Source organism: Fistularia commersonii, chromosome 4, assembly GCF_037954325.1.
Source record: "Fistularia commersonii isolate RoL2024-O1a breed Wild chromosome 4, RoL_Fcom_v1.0, whole genome shotgun sequence".
Taxonomy (NCBI): domain Eukaryota; kingdom Metazoa; phylum Chordata; class Actinopteri; order Syngnathiformes; family Fistulariidae; genus Fistularia; species Fistularia commersonii.
In genome coordinates this window covers 3,530,288-3,553,344 of record NC_141287.1, presented here as the reverse complement: position 1 = coordinate 3,553,344, position 23,057 = coordinate 3,530,288, and positions in this window count along the sequence as shown.

Sequence of the window (23,057 nt, the reverse complement as noted above, 5' to 3'; positions counted from 1 at the left end):
CCTTTCCGCGCGCGGATCGATCGGCAGATACGCCCGAGCGATAATCTGCCGGACATTCTCACTATCGCCGCTTTCGCAAATGGTCATTCTAAGGACGCGCTTATCGCCCGCCGCGCTAATAGATTTATATCCGCGCGACACTCGATAATCGGTACACACACACACATTTGCATAAGCGATGCGCCCCGCGAAAAAGTCACATTTACCCGAGCGGCGTGCGGCATCGAGCTTTAGCTTTAGCGTTCCAAAAAAACCCATTCAATTTCCTGGGGATGTTCCCGCCAGCGAGGCCGGGCTTCGGATCCCCTCCTCCGTCTACCCACCAGATTTTCTGCGGCATTTACTCGCTTATTTATGTGCCGGCTTCCCCCCCCCCCCCGCTTTCCAAGCAGGTGCATGACCGCCCGCCGCAAATTACGCTACATCCCGGATAATTTCATATTGATTAATGCAGATGCGTTCCTCTTGGCTCTCATACCGTATCTACAGTCTATTTGGTATAAATTACCGGGGCCATTTTGCCGCACAAAGCCAGCCCTCTCCAATAAGGTGCGGGCTCATGTGTCGACCGGGGCCTCCAAACTACCCCTCAGCCTGCAGGAACCACTAAAGCTTTTAATTGCCTTCTGTGCAAATGGTCCTTATGCACTTGATAAAGTGTGTGGAAAGTCACGCATGGGCTGCCGGAGGCTTAGGGGAGTCTCGGCGTGTGAATGAGACAGAACGTGGCGGGGAGAGAGGGAGGGGCGGGAGGCAGGAGGCGGGTGGCGGGTTTCGGGCGCGGCGACACCAGCCGAGAGCCTCGGCGGCGAATCCCATCCGTGATGGTACAACCTTTATGATGACGGCGTTAAAAGAGGCGTGAATAGCCGGCGGCGGCGGCGGGTCGCCCGCGAGATTATTTCCCCCCGTGTACATTTGCTACAGTAGAGTGTCCGATAAGTAAAGCGATAAACAATCAAAAGCGCGGCTTCGGTGGAAATGATTGCGTTCCGTACCTCGCCCGAGAGATGGGGGCCATTATTAACGCGGGTCTTGTCCTGACAATGCTATTTTCCAGAAGGTAATTGCAGATTCAGATCTCTGAGAGGCCCCGACTGAGAGTAAATGCCACCTCTTTAATTATGGTCTCCTCCACGTCTCCTCTATTGAGCCACGGAGATGTTTATCGCTCCACGGGATCCCGGGGAAAATGACTCTAATGGGAAATGACCAGTGTCTGGGAAGCCGGCTCAGATTAGAAGCGACATCTCTAATTGATGGCTAAAGAAATCCCTGGCCAGATGACTGGTAAAAGTCACTTTGGAGCAAATGTAATTGGAGTGATTGGAGTCCCAACAAGAATCGGTGGATAATCTCTCCTGATTTGAGACAACAAGCACAACAAGCGGCAGAGAAAATCAGAGTTACACAGCAAACGGGATCAAGGTGACCTATAACGCCGACCGACAATAAAACACCAAAGGTTACGCCGGCGTCTGTGCTCATTGATAACACGGAAGGATTATCTGCGGCCCGCAGTGTAAATAAAAATATCACACTCTTCCGGGCATTTTCCAGCGATTCCTCCGGACCGAACGTCTTAGCGAACCCCCGGCAATCGTGGCATCGTTTGCGGCTTCTTTTATGAATCCGGCTATCGAGCTCTCGACAGAAATAGCGCCAATCGGGAAGGCGCTTTAGCGGACCGCTCGAAACACACGCATTCACAGATCGTGTACGTTAATGAACTTGCGCGTCGTTGCTAATCGGCTCCTGCTAGCGGCCCCTCGGAGAGCTTTTAAGGGAAACAACAAGACAACGCAGGAATTGGGATAAACCAAAGGCGACGGGCGACGGCGAAGCGCACGTCGTTGAATGAACAAGGGTTTCGCAGCGGTAAAACCAGCGGTAAATTCCAATTGATTTAGCAATAAGTTTGCTTCTCTCGCAGAAAAGAGCTGAGGATGCAAGAGGTGTTTTGGTTTGTTTGGTTTTTTTTTTCCCCCATCTGTGCTACTAGCTTGAGGAATCAAGTATCCGATGAGAGCTTGTCTGAATCCGGCTCAGGAGGTTGCGCCGCGGATGCGGGAGTGCTAAACACACTCTGGACGCTAACGGTCCGCTTAGCATGTGGACAGAACAAATATGCAGCCAAGCGGTTGAGCGTTGCCGCTAACAGATTCCCCGCTGACGGTTAATGCCGCGGCTGGACGGGACGAATCCGGCTCTGGCCCCATTTTAGTTTACAATAAGCCACGAATAATTAAAGTGCTTTACTCAGGGGGTGGGATGTGATCGCTTCCGCTGGCCGGAGTTGGAATTGCCTTAAAAGAGGGTCAACAAACATGTGTCAAGCGGACTCGTGCAAAAGTAGCGTTTTGTGTCGGTTGGAAATGAGATCCTCGGCGGTTCGAGTCCCGTCATCAACTCTCCAGGTGATCCGAGATCAGTGTGTCCGCTCGGCCCCGGGTGACGAGGAACTTGGATCCTCTTCTTTGTATTTGTGATGTGATTATACAGCACTGTCGAATGCCGGGACGTGAAAAGTCGAATGCACAAAATGTAAAATGGCCCGAAAATACGGACAATTCGCTGGTATCTGTCACGTACGACGCAGTTATTTTCAAATATGCGCGCGAACGGGCGTTACCGCTTGGATTTGGAGCTGGAACGAGTCAGTTTCCTTTTAGAGAAGACACGACGCGGCGAGACATATTGATTATAAGAACATATCGCTTGCAAATAACAACCGTTTTAAAAAACAGCCGATTTATTTTGAGAGCCGATAACCGAAGGATCGATTCGTCGAAACCTCCATCAAGTGCGATAAAAGGACCGACGAGGATCACTCTAGTTTTAAGAGAAAGGATTTAAAGGCGGATCTAAATGACGACGCTTGAAGTTGTTTATCTCAACGTGACTTTTTCCATCGCAATCTCGCTTCTCATCTGTCGCGCTGGAATCCGGAGTTCAACTCCACCTGCCGTGTCCTTAAAGCCTTCAGACCGGCCGCTGCCGTTTTGTGGATGTTCAGGAGCTCCTGAATCCATCAGTGTTCTCTGTCAGCGGTAACAAATGTGCTGCTCTTTTCCAACTGCCCGCTCATTATTTGACATTCTGGTGCCGGCCAACGGGATCTCCCAGGTTCTCCGACCGGTGTGAAGTGTTGAAATGACAAAATAATAACAACATCTGTCTTGCGCGCGGCGGTATTGACACAACATTACGGGTACTAAATTGTTTGTGTCGTGGAGTGTGTCTGGAAGATACCTCACGCTTATGAATCCCGGAGCTTCGGACCGCGTCAGGGTGTGTGACGGCGGACTGACAAATATGAGATGGCGCGACGGTACGTGTTGAATCTCGGCAAACTCCTTCTTCGTAAAAGTGCGCCGTTTTAAATTACAACGGGGTCTGCGTTCGCTCTGACCGCTTTACGCTTCGGAACGGAATGAAAAAATAAATCCCGAGGCCGTTTCTCGATAGACTCACCCCTCGGAAAAAAACATTTTACTCCCCGCTTGGAATTTCCATCTAGCGGAGGACGTAAACATTCCTGCAGTCAAAGCGGACGGATCAAACGGCTGAAGATAGGGACGCCGAGAGAGAGAGAGTCCACGTGCACGGGATGCATCTGCTGAAGATCAACACCATCAATTCCGTGGAACAGCATTCTAGAAAACGGTTCGCCCGGAAGCAAGTTCCCACACAGCGGGATATCTCCGCTTTACGATTATACCTCATTGATCCCCAGAGGGAGCATTCTTAGGGGGATGTAATTGACCGACTGGAGGGAAAAGCAAAAATGAACAGCGGCTAATTAAAAGCAAAAAAAAAAAAAAAAAAGATCGTCGTCGGTACCGTCGCACGGAGGCTTACCACCTTTCGCTCATTCACACGTGTGAGGAACGCGGAGGAAGCGCTAACCCTGCAACCGCGATGCTATCCGATCATTATCGTTCTTCGTTATCACAATTGTCATTTAACTACTTTGATTCGTCCTTGTTTGAAAGCGATCGAGCCGAGCGTTTATCCATTGCGTCATCAGACGGAACCGGTAGCATCCGGTTCGGATCCCGTACCGTTTATTGACGTTACGTTCATTAGATGCTTAGGTTTGTAGGACGTTTAGGGTAAAGTAAACATCTGCCCCGCAAGAATGAATTAAACGATACTTCCACAATCACAAAAGTCAAACAATCTCAGATCACAAAGATCATATGTCCGATTGCTTCAAAGCTAACGTGCGTGCGCGGGGATGTTTACCGAGCGGGTGACTAAAATAGATTATTTTTTCCTCCACGCACAACTACAATTAAGTTTCACAAAGAAAATGTGGTTTTCAACTAAGTGATAATGTTATCTTTCAACGCTGGAGAGAACTGATAAAAACTGACGGACAAGTTTGACTGATTCCTTTTCAGCCGTTTGCGCCGAAAAGGCTCGGCTGGAAAGCAAAGAGCGATGGATCGGCAGTCGGTATTTAAACGGGGAGGCATTTTTTAAACGCAAATATTGAACCGACGTGACCGGAGGTGATACCGACAAAAATAGGGTTATATGGCAATGCGGTAGGATGAGGGCGGCACGCCGTTTGAAGGATCTCTGTGGGGTTTAAGTGGTCCAGATATGCAAAAGAGAGGGTGAACACTTGTATATCTCGCCTTTTCCGGCAAGGCCTCTCTCCAAAACACAGCAGGGATCGGTTCCATCCCGGCTGCAGGATAAACAGCACGGATAATTAATGACGCCGGTGAAATGCAATACAAACAACAAAAGGCAGATGTCACATGGACTTAGAAACCAGACATATTTATGTAAATAAATATGTATTAAATCCTCTAATACAAACCTACTAGCGGTACCTTTTGCTCGCTCTAAGCGATCTCAGGCAAAACTGTCCTCAGTTCTACTACCTCAGTGGTGGAACAAACTTCCGGAAGCAACGAGACCAGCATCATCTCTCTCAACCTTCAAGAAACAGGAAAAAAACTCTTCTCTTTCAGGACTTTTTACTGCGCTGATGCCCAAAAACAGGTTAGGCACCAAGTTAGGCTATGCAGTGTGTGTGTGTGTGTGTACATTTGTGTATGTCTTTGTCAAAAAAAAAACAAAACTCACTAACCCCAGCTTACTGTTCTGTATATTTCCTGTGCATCTTGTATTTGCAAGTGTTATTTGCAGTCCTTATGTCCTCTATTGTAAGTCGCTTTGGATAAAAGCCTCTGCCAAATGTAATGTAATGTAAATATAGCATTACAACGTAGGACTGAAAACTGACTCGCTGTTTAACAGGCTACCTTTGGAAGACCGACTCCGAACGGCATTCAGGCATTCGGCGGCGACCAAATATCAAATATCAGCATAAACGCTATGGATGCTTTTCACCCGACCCACGTCGGCGTGGTCGCCGGCGAGCTTTGACTCTCCCAGCGCTTCGTCGACGTGACTTTGCCAAGTAGCCTCATCCGTCCGCGGCCCAACCATGTAAACTCTCCCTCTCAACACTTACGTCTGGATATTACACTCCCTTCTGCCTTCTCTCAAAGGTCAACTTTCACGTCGTATTCGCTGGGTATTTACTGACCTTGTCACCCACTTTGTATTGTGTGTGGACAAAAGAATTAAGATTCAAGGGCCTCGGTAATGGAAAAGTGTTTTAATTTCCCCCTGACATTAAGATGTTGTGCCTTATAGGCATCTGGTGGCACATTACTCGCTGGCTGCTCGCCGGCGCCGCCGCCGCCCCCCGTGTTCCACTTAAACACTTCAATCACAGCAAAAGATCAGAGGAGCTGTTAAACTAATCAAGTGGAGACACAGGAGATGAAGCTCCGCTGTATTCACTGTTTTTCCTATTAGCGTCCGCGCTCTCCCGCGCCCCTCCGATAACCCTATTAACCGACACCGTAAATCCACCGAGGAGGCCGCCGGCTCAATTGTCCGCAACATGTATAGAGCGAACAATGATCCTAAACAAATGGGCGTGTTCTCCACGAGCTGCATTATTGAACACGGGGCGAGGATCGTTTGCCTCCGCGGAGCGGCGAGATGATCCTCGGCCCGGCCGTTATCCCGACGCTCCGGGTACGTTATGGTTTCCTGCTTCATACGGCGCTCTTACTTCTAGTTCTGTGACGGCTCTATTATTCGCTAACGCTAGCAGACACGGCTAGCAGATCCTAAGGTGCGGCTACTCGGGTATCGTCCATAGCTTCGGGTGTTTACGTTCGGCCCCGATCTCTTCACACGCGTGATGTCGGGACAAATCTTCCTTCTTATCATAATAACGATCATCATTTATACTTTTCGAACAATTCGTTCTCCGCCATGAACCCATCGTGGACGAACCACGAGACAGGACGTCATCAATACAAGGACACGACGTTAAAATGTTACGTTGCATGCGACAAATGTCGTTTTTGTTTTCTCTCCGGTCGTGTTTTTATTTAAAGAAATGCATGTTTTGGTTATACATAGCATAAAGGTATAAAAAAAATAAAGTTACATGCTATGTTTATTTGTTTTTAATTTCAAAAGGGCTGTGTGGCTCCTCTTCTTCTCGCTTTCGCCGCCCCACAAATCTACAATTTATTTATTTGTAATTATAATCAATGAGCGCCCGCCGTCCCTCCATCGATCTTAAAATGTCAGGATTCCGGTCGAAGCAGCAAACCTTCCACGAGATCCATCTTCGTGGAGTTCTTTGCCAAACCTACAAGTCTTTCGCGATTTTTTTCATGTTTATTCAGGAAACGGTGCGACTAGATCCTGACAAGGAGTCTATATATGTGTGTGTGTGTGTGTGTGGAGTCTCCCTCAGGGTTCTCCAGGTTCGTCCCAGGTTCTCTGGAAAGCCCGATTTCCCCTGAATCAATGAATCTCCACGTGCAGCCCCGTGAGGTCAACCCTCTTGAAAAAAAGCCCCCGATCAGCAACATAGAAAAATTTCGATGCGATATAAAGAGGTTTGTGACGGCGGTCCACGCATTCCACCGCACGGCCGAACCTGGTCGTAGCCAAAAAGGACGAGACTCGATGTGTGGATTCATCGGGAAACGCTTTGAGACCGAAGGAACGCTAGGAACTCCTCGGTCCGGCGTAATAAGAGCCGCGAGCGGAGCTTCGGCCGCTCTCAAAAGGCTCCCGTATGAGATAATAACTTGTTATCCAGCACCTGAAAGCGGGCTGAGTTTTTGGAGAGAAGGTCAGGGGGTGAGCTCCTCTTTATTTTCTCCTTGACGAAAACAATCTCGGAAATGCAACACGGCTCATTTGCTGTCAATTTGAAGCCGGAGAAGGAGACGAGGATCCGAGAAGGGAGAAGAAACACGTGGTTCGTTTTGCAAACCCGCAGCGAAGATTACGCCGGGCCGATCCATCGGAGGTATTTCTGATAAAGTGAGTATTACACTACATTTAGCGTGGCAGAAATATGCTCGGTGTGTTTCGCCGCCGCTCCGAAACCCGGCGGATGATCACGTACTTGGACGTCTCCGAGAGCTTCATCAAGCTTGAATTCATTCATCATTAGCCTCCGGTGTGACCTATATCCTGGTATTCGGTGCCAATATAGGAGTTCATTTTGGTTTAATGCAGGAATGTAATGTACTGGAAAGCGGGTTAATTTGACAGGTCTTTACATTTCAATCTATCGCTAATTAAGTAGTCTAATTTAAATAAAGCAAATAATCAGTGAATACACGCCACTGCAGAAATAAACGCCTTTCGCGGGACTGAAATGAAGCAATTCACGGCGAAAGACAGACGCTCATTAGTTTAATGGGGGAATTACACGACAGAACAGAGCCTGGGGTGTTTTTTTGTTTTCATCCCATTATCCATTTGTTTTTGTTTTTTTTTGTTTTTTTTCCCGACTCGTGATAAATGTAACAATGTGAAGAAAACAAATTGCCCTTTTGTATTTTTAGCACCAAACGCCGCATCTCTGCGCTCACATCGCGGCTCCGCTTGTTCCATAGGATTTTTTTTTTTTCCCCCCTCACACACACACATTCGCGTTAAAGAGAATCGTTTTCATGCTACACATCTATCGGTTCACCACACACACACACACACACACACGGTAGAAGAACAATTAAAAACAAGAGAAGACGGAGAAGTTTGGATCTGATTACTGTGGAGGGAGAGCAGCTCCCGACGAGACGCGTGAACTTTTTCCAGCCTCCGTTCGGAGTCTCCTGCCAGTCCTTTCACCGGGAAGTTAATGATGCTGGCAAGAAGATGAATCACCCCAGACAGCACACAGAGCAGGTCTGACAAGTGAGCACCGGCGAGTCTGACACCTGCAAGTAGCAGAAGAAAGACTAATAGTCATGTCAGCCGCTACCTGTAGGTGCAGAGCCGTGTCTGTCCAAAGAATATGTCCTTCTGATCGCGGCCCGAGGGACGAGCGGAGGAATAAAACGGGACCGGTGGAAATGACGTTCGTTATTGATTTCAAAAGGGGTGTAAATCCCGTTAAAATGTTTTTTTTTTTTTTCCTCCCGACGGGCGGAGAGGTTTCGAGCGCCGCATCCGGACCCGGATATGATAAGATATGGAGCGCGACGCTCGGGGGGTCACACTTTTCACACCGAAAGAACAAAAAGTAGCAGGCAAAGATAATGAAAGCTACTTTCCACGCGACTTGAATGTTATTATCGGATATTTATAATTATTGTGAAGCCGTGTTCCGACGCCTCGTGTCCGTCCGCATCGGGAAATATCACGGTTAGCGATTCGCTTCCGGCTCCTTCCACCGAATGCCGAAGCATCACCGAACCGAACGAGAGCTCTGCCGGTTTAAAGGTCACCGAGGTTCCATGTGAGCGTGAACCATTTCTGCCGGCCGCTATGAGTTGTTTTGGTCATTTATATGAGTCCGTCATCACAGCCTTGTTATCAGTTTGACGGATTTTATCTTTTGGTTCTTTCTGATGAAAATAGCGGTAAATATCGACGCGTTTTCTCAACCCCTTGACTTTCAAATAGATGGTGGTTTATTGACTGATAACATGATCGAGGTTGAATAGTTTGGATGGCTTTTGCTGTAACCTCTTGAAAAACTTCTGGAGTTGCACGTACGAGCCCGTGCATGAGCGCGTCCGACGACATGCCTTCTAGATGGCGGTCGGCTTCGGAATTTAAGATTTCCAAGCCATCTGCGGATTTGCGAATGTCTTTCATGGAGCTCGGACCGTATGAAATGTGTGCATGAATAGAAAGTCAGCTCATCTCCGGGCGCAATATGAGGCATGTAAAGCATAATATTAAATGGTGAATGCAAAGGTGTTAAAGGTAAAATCTACCGCCGAACGGAAGAAGGTCTGCGGTTCGGCGCTTATTGTCGGTCGCTGAATTTTCTCCGTCTTCTCTCTTTTTTCACGACTCAGCAAGCAGAGCGCCGGATAAATATTTTATAGCGAAACCGGCGTCGGAACCGCGGCGAAAAGATAAAAGCTGACGGCGAAGGTCCGGTTTTATTAACATTAGAGAATGTCACCGCGGCCGCGTGTTCGTGACAAAAGCCATGTGTGTGTCGTCCTTTTGAAAGGGATCCATTATCAAAAGCAGTAAAACAAATGTGACAGTCTCCAGAGCGTCCTCCCTCCCCGGACCCTCGTAAAGTCCCCGCAGGGATGGTGTGATGAACGATTCAAGGCCGGCTCCGGTCCAGGGATGCTCCACTGAACCGTGCTCTGATCTATCATCCGGCCTTCCCATATTAATGATGAGGTCACCGTGTTGAGGGTCACGGCGTCGCTGATAAAAGTGCAAAGCCCGCTATTTGTTATAAGCCCAACTTGACCGATCGTATATCTTTTGATGAAAGGGGACATGATTTCACACCCCGGTGCCGTCACGCCCGAGACGTGCCCGCGCTCCTTATAATATAATGCCGTTTGAGGATTACGGCGAAGGAGGCAATGTGGAACTAAATGAAGTGGATGTTATCACTCACAGGACGATGATTACGCTCTCCGGGGGACGGTTTGCAACTCCTGCCCTGCACGTATAAATCATGCACTTACTTATCGGCGATGCTATTTCAAGTTTGCGGGCCGAGCCCCGCGTGAGTCGCTATTACGTCTCGCCGAAGACGGCGAAACGGCTCCGCTAACGGTTTTGAATTTCCTCCAGGGAAGCGGAGACGCGGTGTTTTAATACCGGACGGAAATCGCACTGAAAAGAAAGCTATGGAAATCCACAGGTAAACATAAACCGGAATTAAACCGCCTTTTCGCTTCGGTCGGTCCGGTTTAAGAGATCGCATGTTAGCATGTTAGCATGTCTGCAAACACGCCGTACGAGAGTTAGGAAAGGAAAAACACGTGCGCGTCTTCACGCCGAAAAGAAAATATGATTTGTTTTCCGTATAACACAAAACACGTGCATAGACGCTCTTCTCGGAATCGGTGTTTTGTGTTATAAGGAAAATAAATCATCTTTTCTTTCTTCCCTGCGCACACACTGCACGACATACGTACCTTCTTGGTTTGCTTATTTTGTCGGAACACTGATCCTAAACGCTGGAACTTCTCCACGTCGATCCTCCAGAAGGTGCTGACTGCAGGTCTGCAGCGACTGGATTTAGCAATCCGTAGGGTGCATTCATAAACCGCGCAACCAAACGTCCACGCCGGCCAAAGGACGGGTTTTTTTTTTTTGAGCGCCGTTACGATTTTCAGTGAAGCTGGATCCATTTAGTCAGAGGACAATTCTCCGGTCTACAAGAGCAACGAGAGCAAAGTCTACTTAGCGGCGTGACGTACGGCGTATTCAGCCAAAAAACGACGTTTCTGACCGAGATGATTAAAAGGTCTCTCTTTTATTCAGAGCTCTCCGCATGTAGAGTCCGAGGGTCTGGCCGGGGGTTTTCTAGCAGTATTTCACCAGCAATTACCCGGGTCTTTACACAAACAGGTCTACGCTTGGCAGCGGGTCAATTATTGATCCCCGGTAACTTTATATCAGAGACAAGAAGTTCTGCTGTGTTTGCAAGTTACTTTGAGGATTACATCCCTTTTCATGAGGAGTTGACTTTCTCCTGGTGATCTATAGAAACTAAACATTCGTAGAAAGTCAAGGTACTCATTTTTTTTTTTTCTTCTTATAAGCAATTAATAGTTCACCGACCCAATCGCTGACACTTTCAAGCTTCACCTACTTGCATTTTCAAGACTCTTTCTGGTTCACGACACCGGAGCGAGGCTCGCATACACCCAGCACAGGAAGTCACGTGTGTACAATTATTGATATTCTACATTTCCGTACATTTTAAACCAATATTTAACCTCCGCGGCCTTCGCGTGAAATGTTGGGGTGATAATATCCATTAGCTGTCGGTGCGAGTGCACGCCTCGTCTCTCGCGGAGGATCAATACGATCTGAAACCAAGCATTTAAACCCAGGGTGATGCTGACAAGGAAAAGAGGAAGTGGATGCATTTGATGCTGCTGCACAGTCAGTGTGTGTGTGTGTGTGTGTGTGTGTGTGTGTGTGTCTTGTGGGTGTGTCTGTGGTTCACCTCATCTGCCCAGTCGTACACACACCTGCCCTGCGGTTTTCATCTCCACCCGCCTCATCATTTTGTTGTTTAAGAATCCAGCCTTCAATCCCTGACCTTGCAGGATGGTTCTGTCACGGGAAGCTGTTTTTTTTCTCACTCTCCAGCTGGAAGTTCATTCTCTGTATTTTCCGATGATCCTCCCGAGCGTCCTGGACTCCTTGTTGCCCCGTTTCTCCTTGAGTTTTGCTCATTCATCTGCTCCGACTACCTGGGCGCCCCTCCCCACCGTCCCTTGTTCACCTCAGACAAACTCCCTCTCAGACAAACAGCATAGAAAACATAACCTTCCTGATGGAGGTGATAGAAAACAAATATTAGCCATAAGTGTTTGTGTATGAGTGTGTGTGTTTTTGTGTGCGTGGTGACCGACAGAAGTCCACCCGGCTCAGCGATCGGCTCTAATTCCAAAACGATGATGCGTCGCTCTTGGAAACCATCAATGTCATGGAGAAAACCACCATCACAAGGCGTGGCATCACCATGGGCCATCTCATGTTGCAGGAATGAATAGCTCTAGCGAGAAGCCTGGCTAACAAGGTCTCCTCTCGCTGCAGTCACAGCGATGCATCAGTAGCAACCCAATAAAATGACAAATACATCAAGAAATACAGACAAAACCCATTTTACCCACCTTACGCGATTGTTTGCCAGTGCTCCTCGGAGGCTGTGAGCCACGGATCTGGTAGCTAGGTAGCTAGCTAGCCGGTAGCTAATGAATTGCAAAAGGGGGTGAGCGGGAGGACGATGGCGCGTTTGGCTGCCGCTTCCCGCTCTCCAACCAACCAACTAAACCAAAGACTAATCGCTCTATAGCTACAGTTCGCCAACCAACTAAACCAAAGACTAATCGCTCTACAGCTACAGTTCGCCAACCAACTAAACCAAAGACTAATCGCTCTACAGCTACAGTTCTCCAACCAACTAAACCAAAGACTAACCGCTCTATAGCTACAGTTCTCCAACCAACTAAACCAAAGACTAACCGCTCTATAGCAGGGGTGTCAAACTCATTTCTCATGGCGGCCACATGGCGGGTAGATGTCAAGTGGGCCGGACCATTAAAATAATAGCATACTCAGCAATAAATAACCAAAACATCATGTCTTTCCTCTGTTTTTGTATAAAGAAGTACAAGGACATTAGGAAAATCTTGGAATTTAATGAATAATCCTTTAACAAAACATTTCATGAAACACCTCATATTTCCTTAGACAAAAGTGCAATTTACTTCTATCATTCACATGTTTACATTACAATCATGTGATCATGAGATCCCACTGATCGTACAAAGGCACAAAACTTTAACAAGTAATTGGTATTGAAAAATATAGTAATGAACTTTGGGATTAAATGAGACTTATAAAGAAAGGGATTTTTAAACCACTTCCACATGTGGATATAAAATCTAAATTGAATCCCTGCCTACACCTTACACACTAAAGAGAGTACTATTAAATGTGGAAGGAAGAAAGTATTTACCTGTAAATGTGTAAACTTCATCCATGAAACATGCAAACACATACAATACATACAGAAAATGTTGCACGAACAGTAGAATTCCATCATACTCTTAAGTAGTGAAGCTGCTGACTAACATTAAATTGCACATATTTGCTAGCAATTAGCTCGCTGGCTTTTACCGCTGCTTCACTGATTTCTCTGCTATGGGTGAAAGTGGACGTTGTTTCCTCAGACCTGCCAGCTATTTGTTGATCTTATCTCTTCTCAGTTCCTTTGCAAGATGTCATATTTTTCACTGTGATGAGTCTTGTAGTGGCGCCGTATATTATATTCCTTAAATTCCGTAACTTGTTGCAAACACATCAAGCACAAAGTTTTCCCTTGCGTCTCCGGATATAAAAAGGACATAGGCCATTTTTCTTTGAAAATTCTACACTCTTTATCTACTTTTCTCTGTTTTGATAACAACATTTTGGCTAATAAGGGAGTAGCAGGAGGTGGAGAACAGGGTGGAAACAACATCGTAACAAACAGCACGTGGTGCATTGATACCGTCTGCTGATTGGTCCGTCAGTGATGCGGATTGTCGTATACGCTGACCAAAATGGTGCGCCCCTAGCGGAAAATCCGTGAATTGCATTTAATTAAAAAAAAAAAAAAATCCTTGTCTTTTATGCATTTTTTCGCTTTCAAATTATCCTGCGGGCCTGGTCGAACCTCTTTGCGGGCCGTATGTTTGACACCCCGGATCTATAGCTACCGTTACTGTTTTGGTTCTCCACCAATCTACCTGGATCTCCCCGGGACTGTATGTGTGCTGCTGCTGGACTCACCACCTGTCGGACGCTGGACCGGCTGAAGGGTGCAACCATCGGAACCATCGGGAGGAACAACCACTGCTGCCTGGGTACGGATCACCTGGACAATCCCCGGTAAGCTCCGGGTGTCGCTCCAAACTGCCAGGTGAAGCTAGCCGACCCGAGCGGGCAGGCTGGCTCGAAACTCCGGATCCCGGCGGCGACCTGAGCGGGCTGGCTTGCTAGCTAGCCGGCTAGCCTCTCGAAACTCCGGATCGCGACGGCGCCCAGCAAGACGGCATTTCCATCGGCTGAAATCTGCTCGCTCCTCCTGCTCCACCATCTCTCCCTCCACCAGCAACCATCTCCGACATCCAGCTCCTGCACTTGCCTCCTCACAGCCCCGGTATGACACTCGGCTGCACACCGGAGCAGCTCCTCCAGCTTGTCCCTGGACTGTCTTCTCCCGCGGAGCTCCTCGCCACGCTCCGAAATCATGGACTTCTTCCCAATAATTATGTGTATGTTCTGTGTTTTCTGTTTTCACTTGTGAAGCGCCTTTGAGTGCCATGAAAAGCGCTATATGAATCTTATGTAATATTATTATCATTTATTATTAAAATGGCGGACAAACCCTTGGCCGCCTCAGACATACTTGCTAGCTTCCCGGTTAGCCAGCATCTCCTTGCAAAATCCAGCTGTTCCTGCAAAGATCGGTGTGAAAATGATTTTGTTCATAATTCTGCCACAATATCAAGATGTAGTTGTTGTGGGTTAAAACGCTACTAAATGTATACATAACATTTGAGCTAGCATAGCTACATTCAAGTACGTTTTGCTAGCGCCACTCTTTGGCCAGCCAATCAAAAGGCGTTAAAAAACGCTCACGCCCACGTGCGCCTCCTAGAGTGACACTCCAAATCCGATCGGATTAATCAATATTTTCATCACAATTTCTTGTAAATTAACCTCGGATACCTTTCGCCATGACAACGCGTGATGGCGGAAATCTGATTGGACATCAGCATCCACTCATGGAAAATAAATGTCAATATAAATGAAAATATTAATTTCTTGCATATGCTCACTATTATTTATCACAAATTTTCCATGGATATATGACTACGAGAACGTTTAGAATCCATTTTCTTGTTTTGATAGCTCTGGTTTAGCATTCTGTCCAACACAGCGGTTTCTTCTCCTTGTTTTGTGCATTTTTGAAAATGTAACAAGCGGGTCGATAAGTCTGTTATTTTTCCAATCACCTGAAACGATCCCCTTTTCTTTCTTATAACTTCTAAGGCCTCGGTGAACTCCGGGCACGCCGTAAAATAAAATAAATGTTGTGCTTGTTTGGGCTGACATTTACCTTTGCCGGGAGTCTATAATCCACCGACAGAAATGTTTTAAGTCTTATTTATTGATTTATGACTCCAAATGTCCCAAAGCATAATCTTTGGGTGTACCACCACGGAGCGCCACCTTTCATCATTAGGGATTCGTCCAAGGAAAGACCTCGAACATCAGCCCCGTCGCTCCGGAGGCGTCCCTCCGCGCTTTCGGGTTCCGCTTCATCTGAGCCGACATCCGGCCGGAGAATCATCGGGAGTCTTCCCGGCCATTTTGCGGGCGTCTGGACGTCGCCGGCTCCTCTGTATTCATTAGCAGGCCGGTCACAGCGGCGCAACGGAGCGTACGCTCTCAGCGGCTGCAGGGACTGTCAGCCCGGTGACGGAGACGGATCGCAGGTGGACCGGCGAGGAGACCTGCCATGGATTGACTCGTCTGCCAGCGGGGGGGAAGAGGGAGGGCTCCGCGGTATCGTTTGTTTTCAGCCAGACAGATAATTTTTCTAATTAACCTTTCAGCGCATTGCTCGATGTTGCGTTGACGATGTGGAGAGCGTCACGGGCCTCACTTTCATTCCTGGGTTTTTTGCAAGATGAGAAGCGTCGTCTCCCTATAAGGTCCGTGTATAGGAAGGTGCGCGATCACGGTTCGGCCTCCTCGTGCTTTACGCCCGAGTGGAAGCAAAATATTGATCCGCGGCGCGCGGGGAGCGGGATATCAGAGTGTCAGAGTTACTTTACGGGAAGCGTCCAATCATTCCCTGCGAAGCTTTATTATTAAAGTTCACCTTCAATAAAGGTGTCGCCGAGTCGGGTGTGTGTGTGCGCAGCTCGATGTTTCCACGCCGCCGGAATGAAATATAACTTTCTCCCGTGCTTTTGAATACGCCGTATATGGCAGGGCCTCAAGTGGGATTTGTAACCTCGCAAACGCGATACCGATACAGACGCCGAGAACGAACTCGCGGGGAAACTTTTTTCATGAGCGACACAGACGGTTGTAAGAATTCACAAAACAAAATATGACATATTATTCTTTATGGCACGTTATTGGGAAGAAAGTAGCACAGCTAATTCAAAGGGCACGGCCTCCCAGGAAATGTATTCTAATGGCCTTTTCTACCATTTGTTTTCTTCACGAATGATATATTATTATTACGCAATTGCCATTCTATCAAGAACAGCGAGAACGACAACAATAATGAAAATAATAATGGTTTTTTGTTAGTGTGGTTAATAATATACCAGTCATTCAACTAATGGAAACAGACAATATTATTGTCCTTTTGATTTTCAATTTATTATTATGATTATTATTATTATTATTGTTATTATTATCAGAGTAGAAAGATGAGTGACATAAAATATCTAGATGTTAGAAAGTTCTTGTTGTTATTATTATTATCAATAATATGTATATGTGTGTTATCAATATTATTAGACAATAACATTACATCATTAACAGTAAAAACGCCAGTAAAATAATCATTCTAATGATAATAGTTGTTGTTAAAGATATGCCAGTCATTTTGACAAAAATGTTAATGCTAATAGCGCCAACATTATTTGAATAATAATAATGATGATAATAATAATAATAATAATAAATTAAAATTCAAAATACTACTACTACTGGTACTACTAACAACAACAACAACAATAACAATAATAACAACAATAACAAAATAACATAATAATAATAATAATATATGAAATATGGCATTTGGGCGTCCAGAACCCCACAAAAAATATAAATTATTATAAAATAATAAATGATTATTAGTATTTGTATTATTATTATTATTATTATTATTAAGGTAGTAGACCTAAAATATCCAGACAATAATATTGTTATTAATAATTATTGGATGTGATTAAAAGTGTTCAGACAGCTAACCGCTAACGGCTACAATATGGTAGCATTCATTGACAAAGAACTCCTGAAAAGCCGCCCTCAGCCGGCCGTCTAGAAGCTGCTGCTTGCAGCGTCTCCAAGTTCTTCATCTGGACCCGCTCGTCATGAAATGCCTTCGCCGCATTTTGGGTTCGACGTGTGAAAGTCGTCTGATTTGACCGCTCTTCAACACGGCGGCGGAGCGGCCTCGGGAGATTCGGCGTCACGCCGCCAACGAGCACGGAGCGTCGCCCCCGGGGGCAAGAGGGTGCCTCCGCCGCGAAATAAATCCAAAACGGTTATCCCGAGAAGATTTCCCCGAGCCCGGGGAGGTTTGCGCTTTCGATTTAAAAGGTATAATTCCATAGCCATCTGGCTGGAGAAAAGGAATTTAAGAGCTGTAAGGATGCCAGCTCCACGCCACATCCCGGAACGGGCGACGGCTTTCCAAATGACTCTGGGCCCTGTCCACTTCTATGCATTTCTGCGACGGCATTAGCTCTCTTTCTGTCCGCCCTCCCTTCTGCCTAAAGTTTAAAAAGTAATCTTTTCTCTGAGCGTGGCTGTCTTTGATAAGGAATCTAAACTAGGTCAAGGACTGGGAGTAAAGTCATTGAACAGTAATTAAAGCAGCCTGCGATGCTGCAGTTCAAACTGTCTCCACCAAGAGCTTTGAGATAGAAATCCATTCAAGGATTTGGAGAGACATTGTTTCACTTTCCTCTTGAGTGAAATCATTTTCCTGCTATTTTCTTTTCCGGGAAGCTAAGTCTGTAATTAAGTGAGCCGGGGTTATTATCATGCCGCTGGAGTTGCCATGCTGATTCAATACGAAAATAACCTGAGCCTTTTGCGCGTTTATTTTATTCCTACACGCCGTATTGTCGTGAAACACACACACACACACACACACACACACACACACACACACGTGCCGATGTGTGTTTGTAAAGCAGGCGTGCAACGCGACACGGAAAACCCAAATAGACCCAACAGCCCGTCGACACGACACGGAAAAATATAAAAACAAAACTATAAAGCTAAAGCTATAAAGTCCAATAAGCAAACAAACAACTTCCAAGACCGCTCATATATCGTCACGAAAAAGGAGCAGTCAATGAAAAGGCAAAATTAAACTGCGTACGACTGCGGCGGAGAACGATAGTAGACATAAAATATATAGACGGCCATCAGACGCTGCAGAACATAGAACGAAACAGAGGATGAATTATGAACAGGAGATAAAATGTACATTCTGAGAGCTGAAGCGTACCTCATAAATAACCATGTCGTGAACTTACAGGCCAACGGGGGCAGCAGGTGACTGTATACACACACACACACATAGTATTTTTATATTAAAGCATGTGTGTGTGTGTGTATACAGGACTGTCTACATGTCTGAAAATTCTTTATCTTCGGCAATGCAATTAAAAAAACTAAAATTATTTTTTCATCATAGTCTAATATTTTGAGATAGGATTTTTGAGTTTTCTTAAGATGTAAGCCATAATCAGCAATATTAAAATAATAAAAGGCTTGCAATATTTCATTTGACTTGTAATGAATCCAGAATGTATGACATTTTTGTTTTTGGAATTGCATTACAGAAGATAAAGAACTTCATTACAATATTCTCATTTTCGGAGACATTCCTGCATACAGAAATAAAGGCATGGATAAATATGCTACATACGAATATTCATATATATAGTTATGGATACATATTCATCATATATATGTATATATATATATATGTCTACATATATATATATATATGCATATATATGTATATATGTATATATGTGTGTGTATATATATGCATATATATATGTATACATATGCATATATATATATATATATATATATATATATATATACATATATATATATATATATGCATTTATATGTACATGTATAAGAACTTTATCACAATATTCTCATTTTCGGAGACATTCCTGCATACAGAAATAAAGGCATGGATAAATATGCTACATATGAATATACATATATATAGTTATGGATACATATTCATCATATATATATATCTGTCTCTCGAAAAATACATATATATATGCATGTGTATTTATATGTACATATATATGCATATATATGTATATGTGTGTGTCAATATGTTGCGTGCCTTGACTGTGCAAATGACAATAAACACTTTGAATGCTTGCACACACACACACACACACACACACACCCATAATAAATGAGCGATAGAAGCGAGACCTCCTCTTTTGATTCCTCTTTGCATCATACATTTGTATATATGGTGCAACACGGTGGCGCCACTGCGAGTGTCTGAGGTTATCTGTTCGCAGACGTACCGGGGGGGTGGAACGGTACATTTTGTCTCCGTACGTCGCAGCCCGCCCGCAGAAAGCGTCAGCGGCGGCTAAGAAGTTGTGAAAGTCAGAGGAAACGAGGAGTAAACAGAGGGAGATGCAGATCGGGAGAATAATATGCGCACTAATATTGTCACCAGTGGGACCACCGCTGCCTTGCGAAAATCATAATCCCTCTCTGTAAGAAGAAGATATTTGGCAACCACCTCCATCCACTGTCACATTGTGCCTGTGGTCTTTTTGTTTCTGTAGGAGAGCCTCTGGCTGAGCATTTGAAGTTTTTAATCTGGCGCTCCAGAGACTAAGGTCACCTTACAGCACCCCCAAAACCCCCCCTCCGCTTCCACCCGCTTTTATTTTCCCTTGCTTTAGTTCTGGCAACCTTGCTATTTCACACACTATTAAAGGAAATCTGCTAATGCAAGGAGCAAAGTCCTTGGCTTGTGGAACGGAAAATGATGGTATTTCTGAATTCTGTCTCTCTAAAAAAGACCGTAGGCATCTTGAGCGGGGTTTATGACCCTGAGATTAGTCACTTTTTGGAGCTAGATGTACTGCCCCGGGCTGTTTCTGCCAGAAACTGATTTTCATATTGATGTGCGACGTTGAGCTCTCTCCAGTGCACATATTGGCTCATGCATCACCGGGACTCTGCAGCTGTCAAGCCACGGCGATAGCAAGTGGAGCAGACAATTCCTTTGTTAATAAATAAACAAGTGAGACACCGCCGGTACATATTATATTTCTGGGCGCGAGGCGTCCGGCCGGAGACGGCACATTTCATTACCTTTAACACCGCGCCGTTTTCAATCTCAATTTTGCCCCCGTTTCTTTTGCGGAGCGGCCACTTGTTTGTGTATCCTTTGCACGTCATCGCCGCTGGAATTAGTGGTTGTGTTACTCTGCGCAGGACGTCGAGGCGGGGAAATCACCCAAAAATTCGGGGCGTCCCGAGACGAAAAAAGAGGTGGAATTTGGGTGAAAACATAAAAACACAGCGTGCAGATTGACAGATCCTTAACCCTCATATTATGTTAAGGGTCAACTTGACCCATTGGGTCAATGGGTGAAATGGGTCAAATTGACCCTTAACATACGATGAGGGTTAAAGCGACCGATAACGACGACGTTTCCTTGGTATTTCTGCTCCGGCCCCGGAGTCAAACGCGCTATCGGGATGATTTTCCCGATTTCTCCGCTGTCATACCGCTTCGGCTCGAGACCTCGGCGCATTCGTCGGTTGCGAGATCTCGAAGGCGTGACGGTGAATCAACAGGTCGGCGGGGGAACGAGGAGATAAGCCCCCACTTGTGACGCCTATTGTTCCGCCTATAAGGTCCCCGGTTCCGAGTCCCCGGTGGTAGCGGGCCGACAAAAACGGCGTATACTTCATGCTACTACTTGTCAGGGGAAGAAATAACAACCGGGGAATTACATGGAGCGGAGCTTTGCATGTATTACGCAGAAAAAGACTAAGGAGAGATTATCCCAGGCCAGATGTGTGTCTCTCTGGGGAAAAAAAATAAATAAAAGAAGAAGAAAAAAAAAAAAAACACAGCGTCCGCTAAGAAGCGGCAGCATCCTGCTGCTGGGAATCGTCAAGCAGCAGGGCGTTGGCGGTCGGCTGTCTGGCGCATCACTCCGGCTGTCTCTGAATGCGCAAGATTTCAGGTTTAGGAAGCGGTCGCCTTTTAATGTTGTCGACACATCATCCATCATACTTTAGACAAACATTTACCCGACTTGACTGATTGATGGTAATGCAGCATTAGCCTCTGTTTGCTCGGAGGCAAATGTCACGCCTGTTTATGCATTTCGGAGACGGCGCCTCGATTTGCCCGTGAATAGACCTGTGAAGCCCCCCCCCCCCGGCGAGACGCCGGATACACGGGAAGGCGACGGGACTGGAAAAACGGCGTTTGATCCATGGTTCCCGGGCGCTAATGCCATCGCGCACTCCTCCTTCTGGCCTAATAACCGGGAGAGAATGTTCTTCCAGGAGCGAGTCAAGGCAACGCTTGTATATAAGATATGACACCGGCCAACCTGCCCGCGCCTCGCCGTCCATATTGCATTTTATCGAACCGCGTCTTGTCAGCATTTTTGGCGAGCTGGTAAAGTATAATTGTGTCATCCTTTATGGAGCGGCGTCGGGGTGACAGCGCCCAAAGAAGCTTCATTACTCTCCTTTTTATTGGGGTGTGAAGAAGGGGACATTCCCGCCGTGATGAATAACGCCTCGCTCGCATCAAGTCAAGGTAAAACACACTGGCGGCGGCGGCGGCGGCGGCGGTGCGCTCCCCCGGACGGACATGGATCATTTCAAATGAAATCAATTCAGCTGAAGAATTACAGCTGGTCGCCCTAATGGTTTTTATCTGACGCCCATCAATAGCGGCTTCGATTCGCCGGCGCGATCGACTCTTGTGGGAATTGAGGGCGGAGGGCTCGGGAAGGGGGGTCGGCGTGCGGATTCGCGTCGTCGACCGGCAGGAAGTTGTATTTGCGGAATCGGACCAACTCAGATCTTCATTTATCTTCCCGCTAAAAAAGACACATCCTGACCCGGAGCATCCTCTTTCCTGTGCTTCAAGTATTTTCCAGTCCCGAATCGTAAAAGGAATCTAATTGTTTGATGATTTAACGGGTGTTTGTTTGCCCGCCGAGGTTTATTAACGCGCCGCAGCAGAGCGTGACCTCTCGCCGGCCCCGCGGCGTCTTTCCCGACACGCCGAACGCGATAGAATATTCCTTGGATCGTTCCACGTCGCGGGGAAATTTCAACCGCTCACGGCAGAAGTGGACGGTGCAAGGGAAGTTATCGGAAATAGAAGAAACAAAGAATTAGCATTAGCATTGCTAACAATATATATCAATGGGTTGGTAAAACAATGTGACGATGTATAAAAGGTGTAGACTTGGGGTCGCAAAGAGCCATTCGGAGCTCACGGCAAAGAAAACACACAACCCTTTTAAAATTTAAAATGAATTAACGCGGCATATGATGTGGTTTTTGCTATTTACGGTATAAACCAATATAAACCAGGATAAACCAGTATAAACCTCTTTCATCCTTACACTGCGGCTCCGAGTGGCTTGGGAAAATAAATTCTAAATATTCAATTGAAGTGCATTTTATTTGTGTTAGTTCCTTTTTTAATTCAAGTTCTAAGTCGGATGATTATTGCGATCTTGAAACATTAAGATAAAATTACATTGATTATTTTTCGTCACGCTAGCGGAAGCCGGTAAAGTCTGGATTTGCAGATGATGTGCAGAGAAGTTTAGGAGCAGATTCCCATGAACCAGGTAAAATAAATATTTATGAAGATATTTCCCAAATGCTTAATTTTTTATCCTTTACTAACACAGTGATTTTTTCACAATATATTTTTTAATTCAGGTCAAGGCTACGCTACACGCTCTGAAAGCTCAAAATGTTCAAAATGTGTTCATTACATAAATAGAATTTAATTTTCTCCGTAATACCGAATTTCAGAAGCAACACACTACACACTTGTTTATACAAAAGTGTAAAGGTCATAAAAAGTAATATATACAGTGGTACCTTTATTTAAGACGTCAAAAATAGTCTTTTGTTTTCCATGGAAACCGCGTCCAAATGGCTCTTTGGGTGTTAAAGGTTGC